The 25,386-nt window shown below is 38.7% G+C and overlaps 1 long non-coding RNA gene across 1 annotated transcript in view; it reads left to right on the top strand.

The window, feature by feature from the left end:
* Positions 1-25,386, top strand: part of LOC121140038 — a 58,637-nt gene that overhangs the window by 13,695 nt on the left and 19,556 nt on the right. The gene's annotated exons all lie outside the window — the stretch shown is intronic.

The raw sequence follows: 25,386 nt of genomic DNA, 5'->3' as shown, positions 1-25,386 counted from the left end.
GTGTAGATTCTAGAGATAGAGTAGTTGGGTACTAGCTACAGTTCTGATGCTTTCCAACTGTGTGACTTGGAATAAGCGAGTACATACCTTTCTGTGATTTAGTTAGCAGTGGCATCTAACAGAAAGCTTTGTGAAGATTAAATGAGCTAATATTTGTAAATGCTGTAAGACAGTGTTTAGCATATCAAGTATAATATTTGACAGGTTTTTTTTTACTGTTCTGCTATTTTTCACTCAAGTCTGTTCTTATAATACTGCAGTTACAGATTATGTACTAGTTAGCTTCTATAGAGAAAAGAATCTATTTCCTAAGATGGGACTGACACAAGTGACTGTAGAGAATGAGAAGGGTCATGGTCTTTGTATGTAAGCTGAAAGCCCAGGAAAGTCAGTGCACTACTGAAGGTTTCAGGACCAGGTCAACTGAGAATGCAAGTCTCAGTCTGAGTTCACAACCCTGAGAACCAAGAATCCTAACGTCCGCGGACAGTGGGTGCTTTGGTGCCCATCCAGATTGGAGGAGGTCATCAATTTTATTCAGTTCACCAATCCAAATGACATGCTCTTCTAAATAGCAGACTTATAAACACACCTAGAAATAATGTTTTACTCACTGCCTGAACATCCCTTAGTTCAGTGAAATAAAGACAGAAAAGTGTTACCAATCAATTTTTTATCAATTAGGTATCTATATGCATTCCCTTAAAACACATTTAACATCTGAATAAACAATAACAAGGTGACAATTCCTATCTACATCATATAAATGTCATATGCAGCTGAAAAACCACCGATCTCTTTTCCAGAAGAGCATTTAAAGTCTTAAGTGGTGTTTTGCTTTTTCTGACTTAAAACTTTACTTAATTTATGATATAAAGTTGGTATATGTTATATTAACTTATAAGAAAATAAGAGAGGAAAGGAAATAAAGATTTTTTCTTGCACACTCAGAAGCATTCATGAAAAAATGAGGAGGAAATGTTCATGGCCATCACAGTCTTCATTTCTGTAACTGTAGTTGTACCTGGTATTTTTACTATCTTTTTCTTCTACCCACTTTGTGTTCCCATTGCCTACAGGAAACACCTGTGACTGAAACTGTAGTCTGCTTGTCTTAGTTCCAACAGAGTGTAGTTTCAGAAGCAGGAAAGCAAAATGTTTACTGGCAAATCACTAAGGTTATGGTATGTAAAGCCACTTCTGTTTCCACTCCCTGATTCCTGAACTCCTAAGTCATGGTGATTGGGAGAAGCAGAACCTTCCATTTGACATTGATTCAAAAGATGTGTGTGTGTGTGTGTGTGTGTGTGTGTGTGTGTGTATGTGTGTGTGTACACATGTATGTATACTTCAGGAGAACCTAGCCCCCTCCTAAAAAGTACTGTCATCTTTCTGTCATTGTAACTGAGGCTTCAAAAGGACATTCCACTGCTTTATTGATAGTGCTTCTGAATGACTGATAACATGCTAAAACCTACTCAGTTCAGAAGCACAGACTAATTTTTGCACTTCTGTTGCTATTGGGTTATTTCTTTCATCATGATGATAGGTCAGTCATTTTATCAGTCCATGTGATGGCAATTTTGTCAGAAGCATTATGTGCACAGAGGGCATTTCCTGAATATCTATTCAAATAAGGACACAACACTGGCACTCTTATGATGAAAACACTCTAATATCATCTACCTGCCACTTGCAAATCACTCCAAGTAATGGCATATACAGGGATTAGCTGACATTGAAGGGATTCTATCTGCTGCAATGGGTTCCCTCATCACAGAAGGCTAGACTGTCTGATCTTAGGAGTATCTAAAAGTCCAGTTGTTTCAGCCTTTTCTCTGAGGTATTAAGCTACTGAGTTTTGCATGACTGGTTTTCTTGATATCTCAAATGATGTGCTAAGTAAGTTCTCATTTTTTTTCCTGTCGCAGTGCAAAATTGTGCAAGACTGGGGAAATAGTCAGCTACACTGAACAAGCCTTTCCCAAGTCAGTATTGGGGGAAAATAACTCCATTAGAAGTGCTAAATGAGGATAATAATGAGATATCCAAAGTCTTGCCAAGTGAATTTAATCACTTTCTGATCCCAACAGCCACACAATTCAACTCGATCTTAGCATAATTAAGCAAGTGACAATGAGGATACTATTCTAAGACATTGTAATGAGATGCTGAGGGGCCTGGATTCAGCTGGAGGGGAATTCCTATTAAATATTTATTAGATATGCAAGTTCTTTAATAGCTAGAAAAAATAGAAAAGGAAATTTAGTTAAGTGAGGTCCATTTCCTCTGAAATTAAACTGTTAAAAACAGAAGCTGCAGGGTCACTGTTTGTAGGCACCTTCATCTTTCTAGCCTAAAGGCTTGGCTAGACTCTGTAGCTATAAAACTCCTAGGTGAGAAGGAGAATTCACAAAAGTGAATTTGGGGGATGATGAAGTTTTCTGGCTAGGTAGTAAAGAAGAAAGTAATGGGGTACATCAGTGGAAGTTAGTGTAATGTTTGCAGCCTCCACAAACACTCTCGTTTGAATTTGAGTCACAAATTTAGGGCTGTGTGTGTGAGAGAGAGATGGGGAATGGGGAGAAGGAGAGGGAGAGGGAAAGGGAGAGGCTAATTTCTTCACTTCACCATTCTGCACCTATATACTCCTGCACTTGTTCATGCTTGCAGCCCCAGCTAAACCCAGATGATGTGGTAGAAGGGTTGTTTGAACCCAGGAGTTGGAGACCAGATTAGCAGCATAATCAGAACCCATTATCGGGCCTGAAATTTAAAAAAAGAAATAAAAGGCTTTATTCATTCCTCCCTCACAGAGTTATTTTGAGAACTGAATTCAGTAATAGTTCCAAAAGTGTCTTAGTAACTGGAAAGCACTTCAAACACAGACTAGGAGTTCACTAAATCTTTTAATCCCTGAAGTGGAAATCTCCTGTGGTGCTAGCAATGTCTTAGCAAAATTCTAGCACCTCATTCAGTTGTCACTCAAGGAGAAAACATGTGGAGGTGGCTGGAAAATTGCAGTTCTGTTGTCCTTTGCAATTTTCCTGCCTGTCAAGGGACAGTCAGCATACTTATAAGGTTCATAGTCACATATCTTTTCTAACTAATGTTAATCAGGATAAAATTAAGATTTAGGCTCCAGGTCTGTGATAATGAACTTTGTAAGTGTGTGTCAAGGAGAATTACTTTCTGTTTTGGGCATGTGTAGCTGGGTCCCATCTATGCAGGAGTAGACTAGAATGGGTTTTCCTTCGATCTTCAAGAAAGTGCTAGGAACCCTGTGTAAGCATGCATGGATGAATAGAAGGACATTACAATTTATGTGTGTTGTAGAGTTAAATGACTAGCTAAGAGACTGATATATGAGTATAGCAGAATATCATAGGGAATAATTTTATTGTTTGTATATTTTATACCATAGGTGTTTGGTTTTTACCCTAAGTATTTGGGCTATCTAGTCTCTGGTTCTTGGTCACTGAAGCAGTGTCTGGTATAGGTTTCTTCTTGTGGAGCAGGCTTTAGGTCAAATCAGACATTAGTTGGCTACTCCTATAAATTCTGTGCCATCATTGCCCTAGCGTATTTTTCAGGCAGGACAGACTGTAGGTCAAAGGTTTTGTGGCTGGGTTTGTGTCTTTGCAGAGTACTTCACTGCACCAAAGACACTAGAAGATAGGTATAAAGGCTCCATGTAGGCGCTAGCTCAGCTTCTCCATGTTCAATGATTTGTGTGGATGCTGTCCAATGAGGTACTGCAGTCATTTTGCAGAGAGCAATCTTTTGTCTTAGCATCAGCCTAGGATATTTGGGGATTTCCATGAGACCCTTGGCAAATAACTCAATTGGATGCAGCCCAGACCATGACTGGAAGCCTTTTGTGGCAACAAGAGGTAGCCATTTGAGACTTCAAATCTCCCATTAGTAGTTGTCCTCATTAGAATCACCTTCGTAGATTCCAGGAATTTTCCACTACACTGTTTTCTTTCCAACCCACAAAAGCTACCCCCCCCCCAGTTCCAGCCATCCCTGCCTACACTCTCTCCCTCCACCTAATCCCTCCGTCCTCCACAAGCTCCCATCCCATTCTGCTCCCAGTCCACCCATAAATTCTTTTTCTCCCTCCAGGGGAAATCCATACATTCCCTACCTAGATGCCTCCTATCATCTGCTTAATGGGCTAATATGGACTTATAAGTGAGTACAAACCATATTTATCTTTCTGGGTCTGGATGATATTCTTTCTAGTTTCATTTATTTGCCTGTGAATTTCATGATGTCATTTTAACAGCTAAGCAATACTCTGTTGTGTAAACATACCACATTTTCTCTCTCAAGACTTTTGCTGAGGGATATCTATGTTGTTTCCAGTTTCTGGTTATTAAATAAAGCTTCAAAAAACCTGGCTGAGCTAGTGTCCTTGTGGTAGGATGAAGCATCCTTTAGATATAGCTGAATCTTGAAGTAGAGCAATTCCAAACTTCCTGAGAAACCACCCCCATCTTGATTTCCATAGTGGCTATACAAGTTTATGCTCCTACAAGCAGTTGGAGGAGAATCTCCCCTGCTTCACATCCTTGCCAGTGTGAGCTGTCACTTGTGTTATTGAACCTATTAGCCATTCTGACAGGTATAAAATGGAATCTCAAAGTAGTTTTAGCTTCACATTTCCCTGATGGCTAAGGATGTTGAACATTTCTCTAAGTGTTTCTCATCCATTTGAGTTTCCTCTATTGAGAATTCTCTGTTTAGGTCTATTCCTCATTTAAAATTTTTTATATATATTTTTGTTTACTCTTTTGAGAACTCTGTTCAGGCTCATAGAACACATTTAGTAGATTGTCTCCTTGACTCTTTTTCTTAATTAAATTTATTCAATTATTTTACATGCCAACTGTGGTTTCCTCTCCCTATTCTCTTCCATTTCTCTCCCCACCACTTATCCTCTACTCCTGCCCCTTAATCTATTCCTCTGTTTCTGTTCAGAAAGTGGCAGACCTCCCATGGGTATCAACAAAATATGGTATATCAAGTTGAAATAGGACTACATTCCTCCCTTTGTATTAAGGCTGGGAAGGCGACCCAGTGTGAGGAATAGGTTCCTAAACCCCAGCAAAAGTCTTAGTGACAATACCTGCTTCCATTGCTAGGGGTCCCACAATTAGACCAAGCAACACAGCTGTCACATATATGCAAAGGACCTAGGTCGGTCCCAAGCAGGCTTCCTGGTTGTTGATCCAGACTCTGTGAGCTCCTGTTATTCTAAGTCAATTGTTTCTGTGGGTTCCCTTGTGATGTTCATGACTCACCCTGGCTCCTACAATCCTTCCTCCCTTTCTTCAGCAGGATTCCCTGAGCTCAGCCCAATGTTTAGCTATGAGTCTCTGCATCTGTTTCCATCACTTACTAGATGAAGGCTCTCTGATGACAACTGGCGTAGTCACCAATCTATTAGTATCTTAGAATATTGCTAGGCATCATTACATTGACATTTTTTTCCATTCACGTTGGGTTCTATCCTAGATCTCTAGGTCATCCAGTCTCTGGGTCTCAGAACTCCAGGCTGTGCCAGAGGTAGGCGTACCCTTGTGATATGTGTCTAAGGCTGGACCAGTCATTGTCTGGCCACTCCTACAATCTCCATATCACCCTTACACCTGTACTTCCATTGACATTTTGGTATCTAGTTTCTTTAGTTCTTTTCATATTTGGATATTAGCCCTGTATCAGATGTATAGGGAGTAATAATCTTTTCTCATTCTGTAGGCTTCTACTTAGTCTGACTGATGATGTCCTTTACCTTACAGAATCTTTTCAGTTTCACGAGGTACCATTTATTAATTTTGGTTGTTAGAGCCCCTCTGCTATCATGTTAATATATTTGGTTTTATGTTGAGGTCTTTGATCTACTTGCAGTTGAGTTTTGTGCAGGGTGATAGATATAGGTTGATTTGTATTCTATGTGCTGAAATCCAGCTCGGCCAGTGCCATTTGTTGAAGGTGCTGTCTTTTTTCCATTGTGTATTATTTGCTTCTTTATTAAAAAAAATCAGGTGGACACATATGTGGATTTATGTCTGGGTCTTCAATGAAATTCCATTGATGAACATGTCTGTTTTTATGCAAATACCATGTGGTTTTTATTAGTATAGCTCTACAATACAACTTGAAATCAGGGATGGTGGTACTTCAGTAGTTCTTTTATTGTACAGGATTGTTTTAGTTATCCTGGGTTTTCTGTTTTTCCATTGTTTTATATTTGACATATAAACTTAATCCACTGATATTTCAGTTACCAATTGCAAATCCACAGTTACTGGCCTGCTTCTCTGACAGTGGCCTGGCTAATCAGGTTTCAGCCTGTCTGGAATTCTTTCCCTATAAACACTTTCTGTGCTGCTGCCTTTAAAGGTAGCATTAACTAAATATCTATAATTCTATTTATAAATAAATTCCAAGACTCAAAGGCTGGTGTGAAAACCTGCTAGTGCAGAGAGGTTGAACAGAACTGAGCTAACCTTTTCTCCTTCCTGGCATCTCTCAAAGAGTCTGTCCTTCTGCTGTGCCAAAACAGAAATACAAATGCACCACTTAAAAACCCTCCCTACTACTTATGGTGCACATCTTTATCTCTTCCAAATGCCCTCTTATGCTCTATGGTTAGTTTCTGACAGCTAGTTGCTAATTATACCTCCTGAACTAAGGTTAGCTTTATTTAATGCAAATGCAAACATGGGTCCACAGTGTGATCAAATGTACCCCAACAACTGTCCTTTTAGTATATGTAAAGAATTGTGTTGGGATTCTGATGAAGATTGCACTGAATTTGTAGATTGCTTTTTATAAGATGTCCATTTTTTCTATGTTAATCCTACTGGTCCATGAGCATGGGGGATCTTTCTATCTTCTGATATCTTGTTCAGATTTTCTTCAAAGACTTAAAGTTTTTATCTTTCAAGTGTTTTACTTGCTCAGTTAGAGTTACCCCTAGATATTTTAAATTATCTGAGGCTATTGTGAAAGGTGTTGCTTCTCTAATTTCTTTCTCAGTCTGTTTGTCATTTGTATATAGGAGGAATACTGATTAATTTTGAATTAATATTGTAACCAGCATCTTTGCTGAAAGTGTTTACCTTGGTGGAAATTTTGGTTTAGTTTATGTGCACTTTTATATCATCTGCAAATAGTGATACTTTCACTTCTTCTTTTCAAATTTGTATGCCCTCAATCTCCTTTCGTTCTTATTGTTCTAGCTAGAACTTCAAGTATTATGTTGAAAATATATGTAGAGATTAGACAGCTTTGGCTTGTTCCAGATTTTAGTGAAAGTGCTATGAATTTCTCTCAATTTATTTTGATATTGTCTATAGGTGTTGTGTAAATTGCCTTTATTATGTTTATGCATATACTGTATATCCTAATCTCTCCAAGACCTTTATCATGTTTCTTTATATGGTAGACTATATTGTCAGATTTTCATATGTTGAACTATCACTGCATCTATGGGATTAAGACTACTTGATCATGGTTGATGATCATTTTGATGTGTCCTGGATTTGAATCACAAGAATTTTACTGAGTATTATTATTCATTCATTCATTCATTTATCTTAGAACAATTTTACTTTACGTATCAATTCCAGGTCCCTCTCCCTCCCATCCTTCCATGCACCCCTCCAAATCCCTATCCCCCCCTCCTGGAATCCAATTTTAGAGAGAGAGGAGGGATGAGCAAAGGAGTCAAGACCATGCTGGAGAAACCCACAGAAACAACTGACCTGGCCAATTGAGAGCACACGGACCCCAGTCCAGAAGCTGGAGAATCAGCATTGAACTGAACCAAGCCCTCTGAATGTGGGCTCCAGTTAGGAGGACTGGGCAGTCTATGGGACCTCTGACAGTGGAAACAGTATTTATCCCTAGTGCACAAATGGAATTTAGGAGCCCATTTCCCATGGAGGGATACTGTCTCAGCCCATATACACAGAGGAGGGCCTAGACCCCCCCAAATGATGTGGCAGACCTTGATGATCCCCCATGGAAAGTCTTATAGAGTATTTTTGCATTTATGTTCATAAAAGAAATTGGTCTGTAATTCTCTTGAATCTTTATGTGGTTTTGGTATCAGTGTAACTGTGGCCTCATAAAATTAATTTGGCAATGTTCCTTCTGTTTTTGAGGAATAATTTGAGGAGTACTGTCATTAGAAAATCTGGAAAAATTCTGCACTAAATCCATCTGACTCTTGACTGTTTTTTTTCTTATTTATTTCTTTTAAATTTCATTTTACATTCCAACCAAAGTTCTCCCTCCTAACCCTTCTTCTGCCTCCCCTTGCCTCCCCTGTCAGCTCACCCCTAATCCACTCCTCCCAACTGGTAATGGCTTCCATGGGGAGTTGACAAAGTCTGGCACTTTAAGTTGAAGCAGGAACTAGACCCCCCTCTGCTTTAAGGCTGAGCATGGTGTCTCCTCATAGGGAATGGCTGCCCACAAGGTAGCTCATGCACCAGGGATAGATGCTTGTCCTACTGCCAGGGGCCCCTCAGATAGCTCAGGCTTCACAACTGTCTTCCACATATGGAGGGCCTAGTTTGGTCTCATGGAGACTTCACAGCTGTTGGTCCAGAGTTCATGAGTTTCCATGAGTTTGGTTCAGCTATCTCTGTAGTCATAATCTTGGCCTCCCTTGCTCATGTGTTCCCTCCTCCCTCTCTTCAGCTGGATTCCCAGAGATTACCCTGGTTCTTGATTGCGGATCTCTGCATTTGGTTTCACCAGTTACTGCATGAGGGCTCTTGGTTGACAGTTGGGTTACTCCCCAGTGTGATTACAGGGGAAGGCCAGTTCAGACACCCTGTCCACTACTGCTAGGAGTATTAACTGAGGTCATTCTTGTGGATTATTGGGAATTTCCCTAGCACCAAGTTTCTCCCTAACCCCATAATGGCTCTCTCCATCAAGGTATATCTTTCTTTGCTCCCCCATCCCATCTCTCCTCCCCTTGATGCTTCCAACCGCTCATGTTATCATTCCCCATTCCATCCCCTTTTCTGACCCCATGGCTTCCAGTTTACCCAGGAGATCTCATCTAATTCCCCTTCCCAGAGCGATCCACGTGTCCCTCTTAAGGTTCTTCTTGTTACCTAAGTTCTCTGGAGCTGTTGACTGTAGTTTGGTTATTCTTCGCTTTGCCTCTAATATCCACTTATGAATGAGTACATACTGTGTTTTTCTTTTTGAGTCTAGGTTACCTCACTCAGGATGTTTTTTTTCTAGTTCCATCTATGATGTCATTGTTTTTTGCCACTGAGTAATACTTCTTTGTGTAAATGTACCACATTTTCTATATCCATTCTTCAATTGAAGTGTATATAGGTTGTTTCAATGTCCTGGCTATTAAAAATAATGCTATCAACATAATAGAGTGTCCTAATTTTTGACAAAGAAGCCAAAAAGGTACAATCGAGAAAGGAAAGCGGCTTTAAAACATGGTGCTCGCATAACTGGATATCAACATGTAGAAGAATGCAAATAGATTCATATGTATTGCCATGCACAAAACTTGAGTCCAAGTGGATCAAGGACCTCAACTTATCTCCATCTACATTGAACCTGGTAAAAGAGAAAGTGAGAAGTATCCTTGAATGCACAGGCACATAAAACCATTTCCAAAACATAACGTCAGTAGCATAGACACTGAGAGCAATAATCAATAAATGCGACCTCCTGAAACAGAGTCCTTACACAGCCATGTAATGCCCTTTGAACTGTTTAAGTATATGCCTGAATGCCAGTGTGTGTACCCTGCCAGTTGTCAGTGGGTGGGGTCAGCACATTGACAAGATATCAACACTATCATCTTTATAAAGGCTGCTCTTAGGTCTTTGTCTTGTGCTTCAGCTATGTTGGAATATTCAAGCCCTGCTGTGGTAGGATAGCTAGCCTCTAATGGAGATATACTGCCCTGGCTGTTATTGATTGAGTTTTTATGCTGGCATCTAGGCATCTGGTTTTGGTATGATTATAGGTCTAGGTGTTGATTTCTGGATTTGTTCTTGTTGAGTGTTTTTTTCCCCATTGGTTTCTGTTTTCTCTCTGAATTTTTCGAGATTGTGATAGTTGTGTGTTTCTGGTTTTCCTGGCCTGCCCATCTGGTGTATTCACATGAAATGCCTGGTGGTGTTGGAAGCTGGGAATACTTGGATGAGTTAGGGAGAGAAAGGTTGGAGGATGACGCCTTTGTGATCAACTGAGGATGAGGTCAGTGAGGAAATGGAGACCATAGCAGTTTTCCTGCTGCAGATCTGGGAATGAGACTAGGGGATTGGATCTCAAGATCAACAGGAGAAGTGTGGGTTTGCCTTAATTCTACCTGTTACCCTGGGAGGAATGGCCCTTTGGTTAGCAGTTGGTGTCTGCTGGGGTTGGGGGCTGGGACAAAGCAACAAGTGGGAAGAGGAAGGTTAGATGGTGGAAAATCTGTGGGAGCAGAGGGAAGGGGAGGAAGACTGCCATGGATGGGTATTTTGCTGTAGAGCTGGGGATGAAACTGGGGGATTGGAACTGGAACTGGGTAGACAAAGAAAGAAGAGAAAGTCTTTGTGCAACCCTACCTGGTTTTCTGGAAGGCATGGCCTGTGGGTTAACAGGGAGTGATTGCTGGATCTGTGGGTTGGGAAAAAGTAAAGGATTGGTGGAGGGAGGTTAGACAGGGAAGATCTGTGGCATTCACAGGTGAAGATGGAGTTTCTTTTCTTCTTGTTCCTGCAGCCTATTAGTACACAGAGACTTATTTAGTATAAAATGTTTGGCTGATGGCTCAGGCATTTATTGGCTAGCTCTCTCTTAATTATTAACACATTTCTATTAATCTAAATATTTCCATGTGGTCTTACATTACCAGAGATGGGAATGGGGGTAGGAGTTCAGGGAACACTGCCACAGGTATTCTGCAGTAGAGCTGGGGATGAGACTTGGGGATTGGATCTGGGAGAGCAGATAAAGAGAACTTTTGGCTTTTACTGTGCCTAATGCTTCTGGTTTTAGAGCACTGACTGCTCTTCCAGAGGTCCTGAGTTCAATTCCCAGCAACCACATCGTGGCTCACAGCCATCTATAATGAGATCTGCTGTCCTCTTCTGAATAGCATCATTTTTGTTACTTCGTGGGTACTGTCTTTCCCCTTTGTCCCAATCTGAGGCTAGTTCAATGTACCTAGAATTACATATGCCAATGCCACTGGCTCTGACTTACACACAAGGTCTTATTGTCCTGATAATTGCCAAGTTTTGAATAAAACTGACAGGTGTGTGCCATAGAAATGTCCAGAATTTCTACTATTATAACTCTTCTTTCTACAACTGGAGAAGGTGATTATAATGTAAGCTAAGGTTAAGTTCCAATTTGGGAGGAGGAATTTCAAGTCTTTAAAGGCATGTGGATCTGCATTGTGAGTAATCTCACCACCATCCAAATTGAGGGAATTTTCTTTCAGAAGACATTGCCAGTGCCCATAGTCTCTAGGAAGAGGCTAGCTGCAAGAGTTTATGCCCTATGTCAGATGATATGTTCATACTATGAAATGCAGTAATATTCTTGGAGCCCTGGACCTGGAGGCTTAACAAAACTTGAGTGGGAGAAAGGGCTATGGAGGACATTCCAGTGTAATGAAATGTGTACTTCTCCATGTTTTTTGTGTGCTTAGACACGTAATGGACACAATGGCTTATAATAAAGGAGGAATGTTCTTCCTCAGCAGATGGTAAAAACTCAATATTCCTTCATGTCTGTAATTAGATGCCTAGTAGTTTAGCTTTTCACAGAGCACCTATGTTTTTTATGTGCCATATACTTCGCAGTATGTTCATACTTCACTCAGTAGGGTTGTCAACACTGCTGCTTTGTCCAGACTCATGCTCTTCCTTTTATAGATAAGGAATCATGTTTGCCTAAGGTAACCTTGGTTGAAGTAGTACAGATACAATTTTTACTTTCATCCATGATTTTACTTACTAACATAATTTCTCCTCCGATTGAGTTGTTTATTGAATCACTTAGTTATTTCCCCAGATTTTTCTATATAATTGACAAATAAAATACATATATACCGAGGCTGCTTGTTGGAAAATTTAATTTTGTAGTTTGAACTTAGGCCCTGTTATATTTAGTTCAAGATTGTTTCTGTGAAATCACCACTTCCATTATTGCTCATTGTGAGCCATAATAAATAACCATTTTTGGAGCGTTATCCACAGATCTTTAAAATGTTAAGATATGTGGCTGCACCACCATTAGGTTTTTTCAATAGTGCTTCATACTTAAATCCTCAAGACAGAAGAATAATAAAGCCATTCATTAAAATATTTAGATTGACTGAAAGTAGCAGTAATTAAACACTTGTAACAGTATTACGCTGCATTATAGATTACTGTGAGTGTCAAGGTTCTTTCAGAAAATATTATCTTCATTCTTTTAGGAAAAGAGCTTCTGCTGAACATCTATAGGTCATTGAGGACAGGAGGTAAATCAGTGGGAAAATATTGAAGGATAAGAGGTCCCAGGAATCATCTTTCCAATGATAGTTGATCTTTTTACTTGCAGTAATATTTATGATTTTGAGATGCTGAAGGGCTCCAAGACTGGTACCAAAAGGATGGAAGAAGATTACAAACATTTCTTCACTGTCCAAGTCATAGTTTGTGCCACATTGATACTGAAGGGAACACCTTTCTACCATAGAGAGGCTACTGAGAAATAGATATGTAATTCAAGACGTTGTGAGTTTGACCTTTTGCTGAGTTATATTGGTCTCTGAGAGACTCTTAATTGGAGCTTGCCTTTGGCCTCATGGATAAAAGAGGTTGATTTATAAAGCTTGCAACTTCATGTTGAGCCATACTCTATATTCTTACCTCTTGGATCTTGTATCTACTTTGTAAATATGACCTTGTTATTGTTTGAACATGAGGCATTCTCTAATAAGGATCATTTATGGAATGTTGGCTCCCTGATGTAGATAGTCAGAGGTGGGACTTTGAGGATGAGTCCTGTCTTCCTCAATGGATTAACTCATTGATGAATTCAAAAGGTGAGTAGCCTATTGAGACAGAACTATGGAAAGTAGGTCCTAGTTGTAGGAAGTTGGTTGCTAGGGGAATAATCTTGGAAGATACACCATATTTCAGATTCTTTTCTCACATTCTTTTTACTGCCTGGCTACCCCAAGGTGAAAAGATTTTATGACACACTACTTCCACCATGAGATTATACCTTACTTTACGCCCAAAGCAAGGGAATATTGAGGTATGCAATGAAAACCCTGAAACCATAAGGCTAAATAAATATCTTTCTTTAAATGATTTAGTAATTATTTAATTTATTAATATGATCAAAATCAAGTAACACAAAAGTCTTGAAATAAAAATACAGTATTTCTATGTCACGTTCTTTCCAAATCCTATCCTGATTCCCGAGGATTAGACAACCGGAATTACTGTGTATGGTTTTATTGATCTTTTAATTATTTTAAACATTATCTGTTGACTCAATGCAATGAAAGAGAAAAACAATTATAGATATTATCTCTTAACCTCTCTGGGGATAGTCAGCTTCCTAGAAGACCCCTTAATGATCCATATTTTCTGAGATTCATATTTCTGTTTAATTCCTTCCCACACGGTACCAGGGTACCAAGTTTAGCATTAAATAACCATATGCTTGAAGTAACACTATTCCACTTCTGAAGTAAATTTATTAAAGATATTTTAGATTCCAATGTAATATCTCATTCTAGCCCCTGTGGGAGATGTCAGGTCTTGACTCCAAGACAGTCCTGTGGAGAGGCTAATATATAAGAAGAAACTAAGACTTTTGAGACTAAGTATTGCAGAAATATTAAACTACACAAAATAGGAATATCCTATGATATTTTATTGAGGGAGAAATCACTTACATGAGAAACCAAGAAAGTCAAGAAGCAAAGGTCCACACACTGCTCTGCAGGATGCAACTGGAACACAAAGAGATAGTGTCTCCTACCCCTGAGCTTTTTTTTCATTTTTTATTACTTTAATTTTAAATAGCTTGCTTCACATGTCAACCCAGTTCCCTATCCCTCCACTCCTCTCGCGCACCCTCACCATCCCCCCCAGCATCCCACCCTATCCCAACTTCCTTCCACATAGGGGATATCTAGAGTCCGTCAGGGCAGGGTCCAGACACTCCCATAAGAGTCCAGGCTGAGAGAGCATCCCTCTTTGTGTTATGGACACACAATGTCTGTTTGTATTCAAGGGATAAACACTGATCTACTGCCCAGGGCCCCATAGGTTGCCCAGGCCTCCTCACTGACTCTCACACTCAGGGGGCCTGGATCAGTCCCATGCTGGCCTCCCAGCTGTTGGTCTGGGGTTCAAGAGCTCCCCCTTGTTCAGATCAGCTGTCTCTGCTGGTTTTGCCAGTCCATTCTTTGCCAATTTGCTCATCGCTCCTCTCTCTCTGCCACTGGGTTCCATGGGTTCAGTTCAGTGTTTAACTGTGGGTGTTTGCCTCTGCTTCCATCAGTCACTGGATGAAAGTTCTAGGATGGCATATAGTGTAGACATCAAGTTCATTATCAGGAATGGGCATTTAAGGTGTTCTCACCACGATTGCTTAACTTGCCAGTTGGTGTCATCCCTTTAGATCACTAGAGGTCTCACTGGTGCCAGATTTGTCTTCTAATCTATGACTCCCGCTTCCCCCTATTCTACCCCTCACTCAACCTTCCTGTTCCCCCATGACCTACTCTCTCTTCCTCTTCTCCACCTCTCTTCTTCCCAGTTCCCATTCCCCCCACCCCTTGCCATGTTCCCAATCTGTTCAGAAGATCTTGCCTCATTCCTCTTCTCTGGGGTAGCATGCATATCTCTCTTAGGTTCTTTCCTGTTTCCCAGACTCTCTGTCAGTGGAAATGTAGACTGGCACTATCCTGATCCATGTCTAAAATCCATATATGAGTGAATATATACCATGCTTGTTTTTTTGTGACTGGGTTATCTCACTCAGAACGGTTTTGAAAACACCAAAGAATCCAATTAAAAGGTGGGGTACAGAATTAAATAGAGAATTATCAATAGAGGAGGCTAAAATGGACAAGAGACACTTAAGAAAGTGCTCACCATCCTTAGCCATCAGGGAAGTGCAAATCAAAACAACTTTGAGATGCCATCTTACTCCTGTCAGAATGGCTAAAATCAAAAACACCGAAGACAATTTATGCTGGAGAGGATGTGAAGAGAGGGGAAACACTCCTCCACTGCTGGTGGGAGTGCCAACTTGTACAGCCACGTTGGAAAATCAGTATGGAGATTCCTCAGGAAAATGGGAATAAACCTACCACAAGGCCCAGCAATTCCACTCTTAGGCATATATCCAAAAGATGCAAATTCATGCAACAAGGACATCTGCTCCACTATGTTCATAGTAGCATTATTTGTAATAGCCAGAACCTGGAAGCAACCTAGATGCCCCTCAAGTGAAGAGTGAATAGAGAAAATGTGGTACATTTTTACATCGTGGAGTACTATTCAGCAGAAAAAAACAATGGCATCTTGAAATTCGCAGGTAAATGGATGGCACTAGAAGAAACCCCCGAGCTTTTTTATCCCCATATATTCTATGTACCCGTGACCATGCCAAAGTGGGCATGGTCAGCACTATGGGTATTTAAGATCTCTCCCTACAACTAAGGTCTCCACAAACAAACAAACATGTGAAACAACAATGCTGTTATACAAGTGAATCCTCAAGTAGTAGTCAAGCCTTTAGGTGAATGTGGCCCTACCCAACAACGTGTCATAACTTCACAAGAGACCCTGAAGTAGAACTACCTATCTAAACTGCTTCCAGATTGGTGACCAAAATAAATGTTGGTTTTGCAAGCAAGTTTTTGGCAGTTGATTGTGTAGTAGTAGACAATAACTGCTTTTAATATTGTGGAACTCTCCTATTAGCTACAGTTAACTTTTTATTTCTTGGGTTTTCATCCTTTTAAGTTTTGTTGTTGATCTATTTATTGAGACTCTCATACATGTACATAATGTATTTTGATCATATCCATCCCTATTGGCCATTCCTCAAATTCTTTCCAACTCTTTGACTTGTATTTCTCCCAAATTTACATCTTCTGTTTTTTCCATTTATAGCCCACCAAACTCAATTATTACCACTAATATGTACATGAATGTATGGCTGTCCCCTAGAATATATGCAATCCACGAGATGCCATTTCCTTGAAGAAAATGGATTCTTTCTTCCTCAACAGCTATCTGCTGCCAATAGCTCTCAGCTTGGGTGGAGGCTTTATGAGGCCATCCTCTATCATAGTAGACTGTTGACATGTGTAGGCAGCCATGCTCACTCTGAATTCATGAGAGCCACAGCCTATTCATGTCCAAAGACCTATTTAACACCAGTCCTCCCTGACCTCTGAGTCTTATAATCTTTCTGATTCCTCTTCCAAGATGTTCCCTTAGCTCTGGTTTGAGAGGATGATATACATATCCTATTTGGGACCATACATCATATAGCCAATTATTCTCTGCACTTTGACTAGTTGTGAGTTTCTAGGCTAGCTAGCATCAAGTTTAAGACATTTCTCTGGAGAGCAGTGAAAGCTGTGCTAGTCAATGGATCTAAAAATATGTAGAAGGCAGTTTGATGCTATACCCATTTGTCAAAATAAGAGTTATAAATTCTGTCCTATGGTGTTTGACCTCTGGAGCCACAAAGTTTTGGATGGGTTTATAGTATTTTAGGAATGAATTTGTTCCCTGGAGCAGGCCTTAAATCTAATCAGAAATTTGTTGATTAGCCTTATAACATTTAAAACATTGTTGTACCCATGGGTTGTCTTGCTAGACAAGTCATTATTATTAACACTCAGTTCATAGCCAGGTAAGATTATTCATGTCCTTTCCCCACAGCATCCTGAATAGTAAGCACCATTTGGTACTATGGACAGCCAGAAGGGAGAAATCTTCCTGGTCAGTACCAGCATGACTTCTCCATGTCTTGTGACCAAAGTGTGTAGTGTCTTTAGCAATAGCATCTTACCATCAAATCCCTGTGGATGATCAAAAATGACAGCAATACACTATTGTTTTGGGGTATCTGAGACTTCTAAGACCAACACCTTAAGGCAGTGGTTTTCAACCTTCCTAAAGCTATGACATTTAATATAATTACTCATGATGTGGTGACCCGCAACCATAAAATTATTTTTTGTTGCTACTTCATACCTATAATTTTGCTATTGTTATGAATCAAAATATAAATATTTGGGCTTTCTTAGGTGACCCCTGTCATTCAACCATCACAGGGGTCATGACCCACAGGTTGAGAACTGTCTTACAGAGAGGTTCTTCATTTTCAATTTTTTAAAGAATTTGACTTTCCAATGTGTAGGAGGAGAATTACATAGAGTCCTTTCCTTTTCCCTTATTCTCTTCTCTAAACTATCTACCATTTTGGCTAGGTGTATCTCTGTTTTTCAAAATATTCGGAATTTATGATGCACAAATCTGAAGAGAACAGTATAACAAACCCCTACACAGCCACTAATCTGCTTTGATAATGACCAGTCAGTTAGTTTTGTTGCATCTCTGGTGCCACATACATTTCTCCTATATTATTTTAAAACAAATCTTAGGACATTGTATCATGTGCTACACAAATATTTAATATATATTTTCTATGTATCATGACATATTTCACAGCATAACCACAATGCCATTATTAAATGTAAAGATACCACACACACATACACACACACACACACACACACATGCAAACACACACACACACACACACCACAGTTTGCTCCAATTGAGCTCAGTGCATTGTTATGTTAAGATTTTAAAAACTGTAAGAACTCTTATCTTTATGTCTTCATAATTTATTTGCTGGGGAAACCAAATGAGTTTTCTCTAGAAATTCTCAAAATGGGGGCTGTTGTGTTAAAATCCTTATGTTAACCTGCCCTTTGTATTTATGAGTTGATGGTTAGATCTATAGCCTAGATCTGGTTCAAATTAGATTTGGTTGGCAACAAGAATAATACGTTGCAGGTGATTTCTATTAACTATTTCAGAGTCGCATCATATCTAGATTTTTCTTACAGGCGTAATAATTATTGCTAGAAAACTAAATGTATTTCTTCATTAGTGATTGTAATATAGAAATACTCTAATTCTAATTGCATGTTAAATAAAGAGAATTTTCTTTCTATTCTATGACTCTGTGTTTTAATCTCTATATAAATGCAAAAATACCTGATTCACTTTAATTAAAAATTAAAAAATAAATTGTTTCTGTATAATTATGAAGAATGACAAATTTTAAAATAATGAAATGATAGATTTAAACATGTGTGATGTGTATAATCTATTATTGTCATTGCATTTCTTATACTGCAGTTGTTTCATTTATGGACAGTATGTTGGCCACTGAGTCATTTTTCTGTGTCCTAATATCTTTGATAGTGAGTGCCTTTGTTATGTGGTTGGACAATATGCTCTAGACTTAAATTGAACATTACCTTCCCTAGATGAGGCATCATTCATTTCTCTAAGGAAGTTCTTGTTTCTTAACAAGAGATGGTATTTCAGAACCACCTTCTATATTTTAAAGATGTGCATTTGCTAGAATAGTCATTATTGCTGGGATCTCCTGGCCTGTGGACTGCAACCAGGTCAACTCACCCCCGACCCTGAGGACCAAGAAACTAGGAGCCTGCTGAGAGTGCTGGTCTACTCCCACCTCAACTCAGGGAAGAGGTGAGCTTCACCCACCCTTGGTCCTGACTTCCTTCCCTTTGCCCTCTCTTTGATCCTCTGGCCTGGGGACTGCAGCCAAGTCAACTGGCCCCTGGCTCAACAAGAAACATCAAGTCTGCTGATGGCACTGTGCTAATCCAGCTCCCTCCCACTGGGAGATGGGGTGCCTCAGACCCCTTTGCACACACCTTGAGACCCATCAGAGTATTGGATCTGCTTGCACCACCAGAAGAGAACCATGGACCTGTACCCACCAGGAAAGGAAGAGACCACACCTGTACCCACTGGAAGAAGGGATGGGAAGATAACAATACAAGAACACATTCAACAACAGAAAAAACAATATGAAGCCACCAGAGTCTAGGGACTGTACAACAGCAAGACCTGAACTTCCCAACACAGATGAAGCAGAAGAGACTTTAAAAACAACTTCGTGAAGGTGATAGAGACCCTAACAGAGGAAATGAGAAAATCCTTTAAAGAAAGGGAAGAAAAGTCAAACCAAAAATTGCAAGAAACAATTCAAACAATGCAAGGTTTGAAAGCTGAAATAAAGACAATAAAAAAGACAGTCTGAAGGAATGGTGGAAATAGAAAACGTGAGTAGATGATCAGGAACTATATATGCAAGCATCACCAACAGAATACAAAAGTTGTAAGAGAGAATCTCAAACACTGATGTTTCACTAGGAGAATTAGATTCATCGACCAAAGAAAATCTTAAGTTCAACAAATACCTAACGGAAAGTATCTAGGAAATATGGGATACCATGAAAAGGCAAAATCTAAGAATAATAGGGATAGTAGAAGGTGAAGAAACCCAACTCAATGGTGTAGAAAACATATTCAAGAAAATCATAGAAGAAAACTTTTCCAACCTAAAGAAAGACATGACAATACAAGTACAGGTAGCCTACAGAACACCAAAAAGAGTGGACCATAGAAAGTCCCCTCGTCAGATAATAATTAAAACAACAAACATGCAGAATAAAGAAAGAATATTAAGAGCAGCAAAGGAAAAAGGCCAAGTTAAATATGATGTAAAACTTATCAGAGTCACACCTGACTTCTCCATGGAAGCTCTGAAAGCCAGAAGGTCTTGGACAGATATTCCACAAACACTAAGAGACCACGGATGTCAGCCTAGACTACTATACCCAGCAAAGCTTTCAATCACTATAGATGGAGAAAACAAGATATTCCATGACAAATCCAGATTTAAACAATACACAGCCACTATTCCAAACCTACAGAAAGTACTGGAAGGAAAACTTCAACGTAAGGAAGGGAACTATGCTCACAAAAACATAGGCAATAGATAATCCAACTTTATCAAAAACCAAAAGAAAAAGCAAGGTAATTCCACAATCAATAACACCACCACCAACAAACAAGAATTAACACTCAATGGTGCTTAATCTTCCTCAATATTAACGGTCTAGATTTGCATATAGAAAGACACAGGCTAACCGAATGGATATGACGACAGAATCCATCCTGCTGCATACAAGAAACACACCTCAACTTCAAAGACAGGCATTACCTGAGAGTAATGGACCCAAAAAATAGCTGGTGTATCTGTCCTAGTATCTAGCAAAATAGACTTCAAAATAAAATCAATCAAAAGATATGAAGGAAGTAATTCCATATTCATCACAGGAAAAATCTATAGAACATTCCATCCAAACACAGAAGAATATACATTCTTCTCAGTGCCACATGGGACCTTGTCTAAAATCGACCACATACTTGGCAAAATAGAAAACCTCAACAGGTACAAAAATTGGAATAATCCCCTGTATCTTATCAGACCACCATGCTTTAAAGTTAGAGTTAAACAACAACACAAATTGCAGGAAACTACAAACTCATGGAAATTCAATAACATGCAATTGCATCATTCCTGGGTCAAGGAAGAAACAAAGAAAGAAATTAAAGACTTCCTAGAATTCAATGAAAATGAAGACCTAACATACCCAAACTTATGGGACATTTTGAAAGTAGTACTAAGTGGAAAGTTGATAGCACTAAGTGCTCATATGAAGAAACTAGAGAATATTCACAATAAAGATTTAACAGTACAACTGAAAACTCTAGAACAAAAAGAAGCAAACTTACCCAGGAGGAGTAGATTCCAGGAAATAATCAAATTAAGGGATGAAATCAATAAAGTCAAAACAAAGAAAACAATACAAAGAATCAATGTAACAAACAGTTGATTCTTTGAGAAAATCAGCAAGATAGACAAACCTTTATCCAAACTAATCAAAAGGCAGAGAGACAGAGCACACTAATTAACTAAATCAAAAATGAAAAGGGGGAAATAACAACAGACACTGAGGAAATACAGAGAAAACATCGGGTCATACTTTGAAAACCTGTACTCCACAAAATTTGAAAATTTAAAGGAAATGGACAATTTTCTGGATAGATATCACTTAACAAAATTATATCAAGAACAGATAAGCATTTTAAATAGACGTGTAAGCCCTAATGAAATAAAAACAGTCAGCAAAAGTCTCCCAACCAAAAAAAAAAACCCAAGCCCAGAATTCTACCAGAAATTCAAAGAAGAGCTAATTCCAATACTCCCCAAAGTGTTCCACAAAATAAAACCTGAAGGTCCATTGCCAAATTCTTTTTACAAGGCTACAATTACCTTGGTACCCAAGCTACATAAGGACACAACAAAGAAAGAGAACTACAGACAAATATCCCTCATGAACATTGATGCAAAATACTCAATAAAATACTAGCAAATCAAATCCAAGAACACATGAGAAAAATCATCCACCATGATCAAGTAGGCTTCATCCAAGGGATGCAGGGGTGGTTCAACAAATGAAAATCTATCACTGTAATCCACCTTATAAACAAACTGGAAAGGAAAAAACACATTACCGTCTCACTTGATGTTGAAATAGCCTTTGACAAAACCAACACCCCTTCATGATAAAGGTCTTGGAGAGATCAGGGATAGCAGGAACATACCTAAACATAATAATATACAGTAAACCAACAGCCTAAAAAAAACTAAATGGAGAGAAAATATAAACGTGTTCCTCTAATATCAGGAACAAGACAAGGCTGTCTGCTCTCTCCATATCTCTTCAATATTGTACTTGACGTTCTAGCTAGAGCAATAAAACAACAAAGGAGATCAAGGAGATTCAAATTGGAAAGGAAGAAGTCAAACATCCACTATTTGAAGATGATATGATAGTTTATATAAGTAACCTAAAAAACTCTACATGGGAACTCCTACAACTGAAAAATACCTTAAGCAAAATGGCAGGATACAAGATTAACTCAAAATAAATCAGTAGCACTATTATATACAGATGATAAAAGGGCTGAGAATGGAGTCAGAGAAACATCACCCTTTACAATATACACAAACAACATAAAATATCTTGGTTTAATGCTTGCTAAACAAGTGAAAGACCTGTATAGCAAGAACTTTGAGTCTTTAAAGAAAGAAATTAAAGAAGACACCAGAAAATGGAAAGATCTCCAATGCTCGTGAATAGGTAGGATCAACATAGTAAAAATGGCTATCTTGTCAAAAACAATCTACAGGTCCAATGCAATCCCTATTGAAATCCCAGCACAATTCTTCACAGACCTTTAAAAAGCAATGATCAACTTTAAATGGAAAAACAAAAGACCCAGGATACTCAAAACAACCCTGTACAATAAAGAAACTTCCAGAGGCATCACCGTCCCTGAATTCAAACTCTGTTATGGTATTGGAACAAAAATATACAGGTAGACCAATGGAATCAAATTGAACACCCTGGCATTAACCCACATACCTACGAACACCTGAGTTTTGATCAAGAAGCTAAAATTATACAATGGAAAAAAGAAATCATCTTCAACAAATGGTGCTTGCATAACTGGATGCTGGCATGTAGAAGACTGCAGATAGATTCATGTCTATCACCATGCACAGAACTTCAGTCCAAATGGATCAAAGACCTCAACATAAATCCAGCACAATGAACCTCTTAGAAGAGAAAGTGGGAAGTACCCTTGAAAGAATTGGTACAGGAGCATGCTTCCTGAACATAGCACCAGGAGCACAGACACTGAGATTGACAATTAATAAATGGGACCTCCTGAAACTGAGAAGCATCTGTAAGGCAAAGGATACAGTCAACAACACAAGAAAGCAGCCCACTGAATGGGAATAGCTATTCACCAACCCTACATCTGACAGAGGTCTGATCTCTAAAATTTACAAGAAGTCAAGAAGCGAGTCTCCAAAACACCCAAGGATTCAATTAAAAAGTGGGGTACAGAACTAAATAGAGAATTCTCAATACAGGAATTTAAAATGGCTGCAAGACACTTAAGAAAGTGCTCAACATCTTTACCCATTAGGGAAATGCAAATCAAAACAACTCTGAGATACCATCTTACTCCTGTCATAATGGCTAAAATCAAAAACACCAATGACCATTTATGCTGGAGAGGATGTGGAGAAAGGGGAACACTCCTCCACTGCTGGTGGGAGTGCCACCTTGTACAGCTACTTTGGAAATCAGTATGGAGATTCCTCAGGAAGTGGGAAGCAGTCTACAAGATTCAGCAATTCCACTCTTAGGCATATACCCAAAAGATGCACATTCATACAACAAGGACGTCTGTTCTATTATGTTCACAGCAGCATTATGTGTAATACCCAGAACCTGGAAGCAACCTAGATGTTCCTTGACTGAAGAGTGGATAGAGAAAATGTGGTACATTTACACCATGGAGTACTACTTAGCAGAAAAAAAAAACAATGGAATCTTGAAATTTGCTGGCAAATAGATGGCAATAGAAGAAACCCTCCTGAGCAAGGTAACCCAGTCACGAAAAGACAAACATGGTATGTACTCACTCATATATGGAATTTAGACATGAATCAGGGGAGTGCCAGCCTACAATCTCACTGCCAGAGAATCTGGGATACAGGGAGGACCCTAAGAGAGATATACTTGGTACCCCAGAGAAGAAGAATGGGACAGGGTCTCCTGAGTAGTTTGGGAGCATGAGGGGAGTAGAGGGGTAGCTGGGAAAAAGAGAAGGGGAGAAGAGGAGGGGAGAGGAGGACATGGGGAATCAGGAAGTTTGAGATGGGTGAAGAACAGAAGAGAATAGAATAAGAGATACCATAATAGACAGAGTCATTATAGGTTTGAGGAGAGATCTTTCACTAGTGTGATTTCCAGAGATATACAAGGATGACACCAACTGGCAAACTAAGCAATTTATCTTAAATAAAAAATAGAATATTTATTATTTCTGGAAATTTTCAGTAGATCAACTAGTAATGTACTTCTGTATCAAATTCAGGGATATGGGGTGCTTATGTAACATCTATCTTTCGTCAATATCTCCTTACTCCCACATGATGAAACAAAGTTTTCAAAGCCACATGCATTGGTAGAATAAAGAAATCACATAATTTCCTCTTCAGCTTATCTAGTCTTATAACAATTGTTTCAGAATAAGAATACAAATACTATTACCACCAACGACTACTGATAATAGTGTGAAATTTGAATAGCTGCTTTTTGTTTTCAAAGTAAATCTCCACAGACATTCATTATCAAATTACTGTGCTTTGAAGTTATATGGACAATTTTCTCCCTGCTATCAACCACTTATACTAATTATTCTTTGATAGGTAATACTATGTAACTGAATTTTTCGTTTATTTATTTTTAAAATTTGGATTATCATGAAATATTTGATTTATGACATTTTAATAAATGTGTATGATTTTGATTTGATTATATTTGTTGTTGTTTCTCTATTTTTCGTTATCCCTCCCCTACTGGTTATCACCTTTTTCACCTCAGATATTGTTTATAAATGTATATTAATCTACATTCTATATCAGAGAGATACTATAGCTGTTTTCCCTCCCACCAATCATTCTTGTTCTCAGTTTCTTTTGCCTTTATAGCCTTTCTTCTCTCCAAATAATTCCTTCTATTTTCTTGTCATATTCTGTTTATGAGGAAAATTACAACTTTTGTCTTCTGAGTCTGGCTTATTTCAATTAGCACAGTTCTATCAATTTTCAGAAAATGTTAGTTTCATTTTTAATGGATAAATAAAACTCAATTTTGATTCTGTTATAATTATCACATTTTCAGTCTCTATTCTTCTGTTGATGAACGTTCTAAGTTGATTTTATTTCCTGGGTATTATGAATGGGACAGTAATAAAGAGAGATATGCAAGTATTTCTGTATATTATGAATTATCACACAATTATGACTACCCCCACAAATGGCTATTTAGATTTCTTGAGCTACATAATGAAGAATGGTATAACTATATGTATGTATATATGTATGTATGTATATATGTGCATTTCTATATTTGTATCTATGAGATAGGTTACTACAGTTGACAGTGTCAGAGACAAAAGGAAAGACATACATTCCTTTTTTGCTAATATTGTCAAATTTCCATTAGAAGAGTTATATTTTGTATCCCCATAGAAGAATTGATAACATTTTCATTTTCTTTGTGTGTTTCTGTGCTTCATCTGCAACTCAAAGCCAATA

This window comes from Mesocricetus auratus, unplaced genomic scaffold (genome assembly GCF_017639785.1).
Source record: "Mesocricetus auratus isolate SY011 unplaced genomic scaffold, BCM_Maur_2.0 Super-Scaffold_100003, whole genome shotgun sequence".
NCBI classification, from domain to species: domain Eukaryota; kingdom Metazoa; phylum Chordata; class Mammalia; order Rodentia; family Cricetidae; genus Mesocricetus; species Mesocricetus auratus.
The sequence above is the reverse complement of the archived record's forward strand: the minus strand, read 5'-3'. Positions and strand labels throughout refer to the sequence as shown.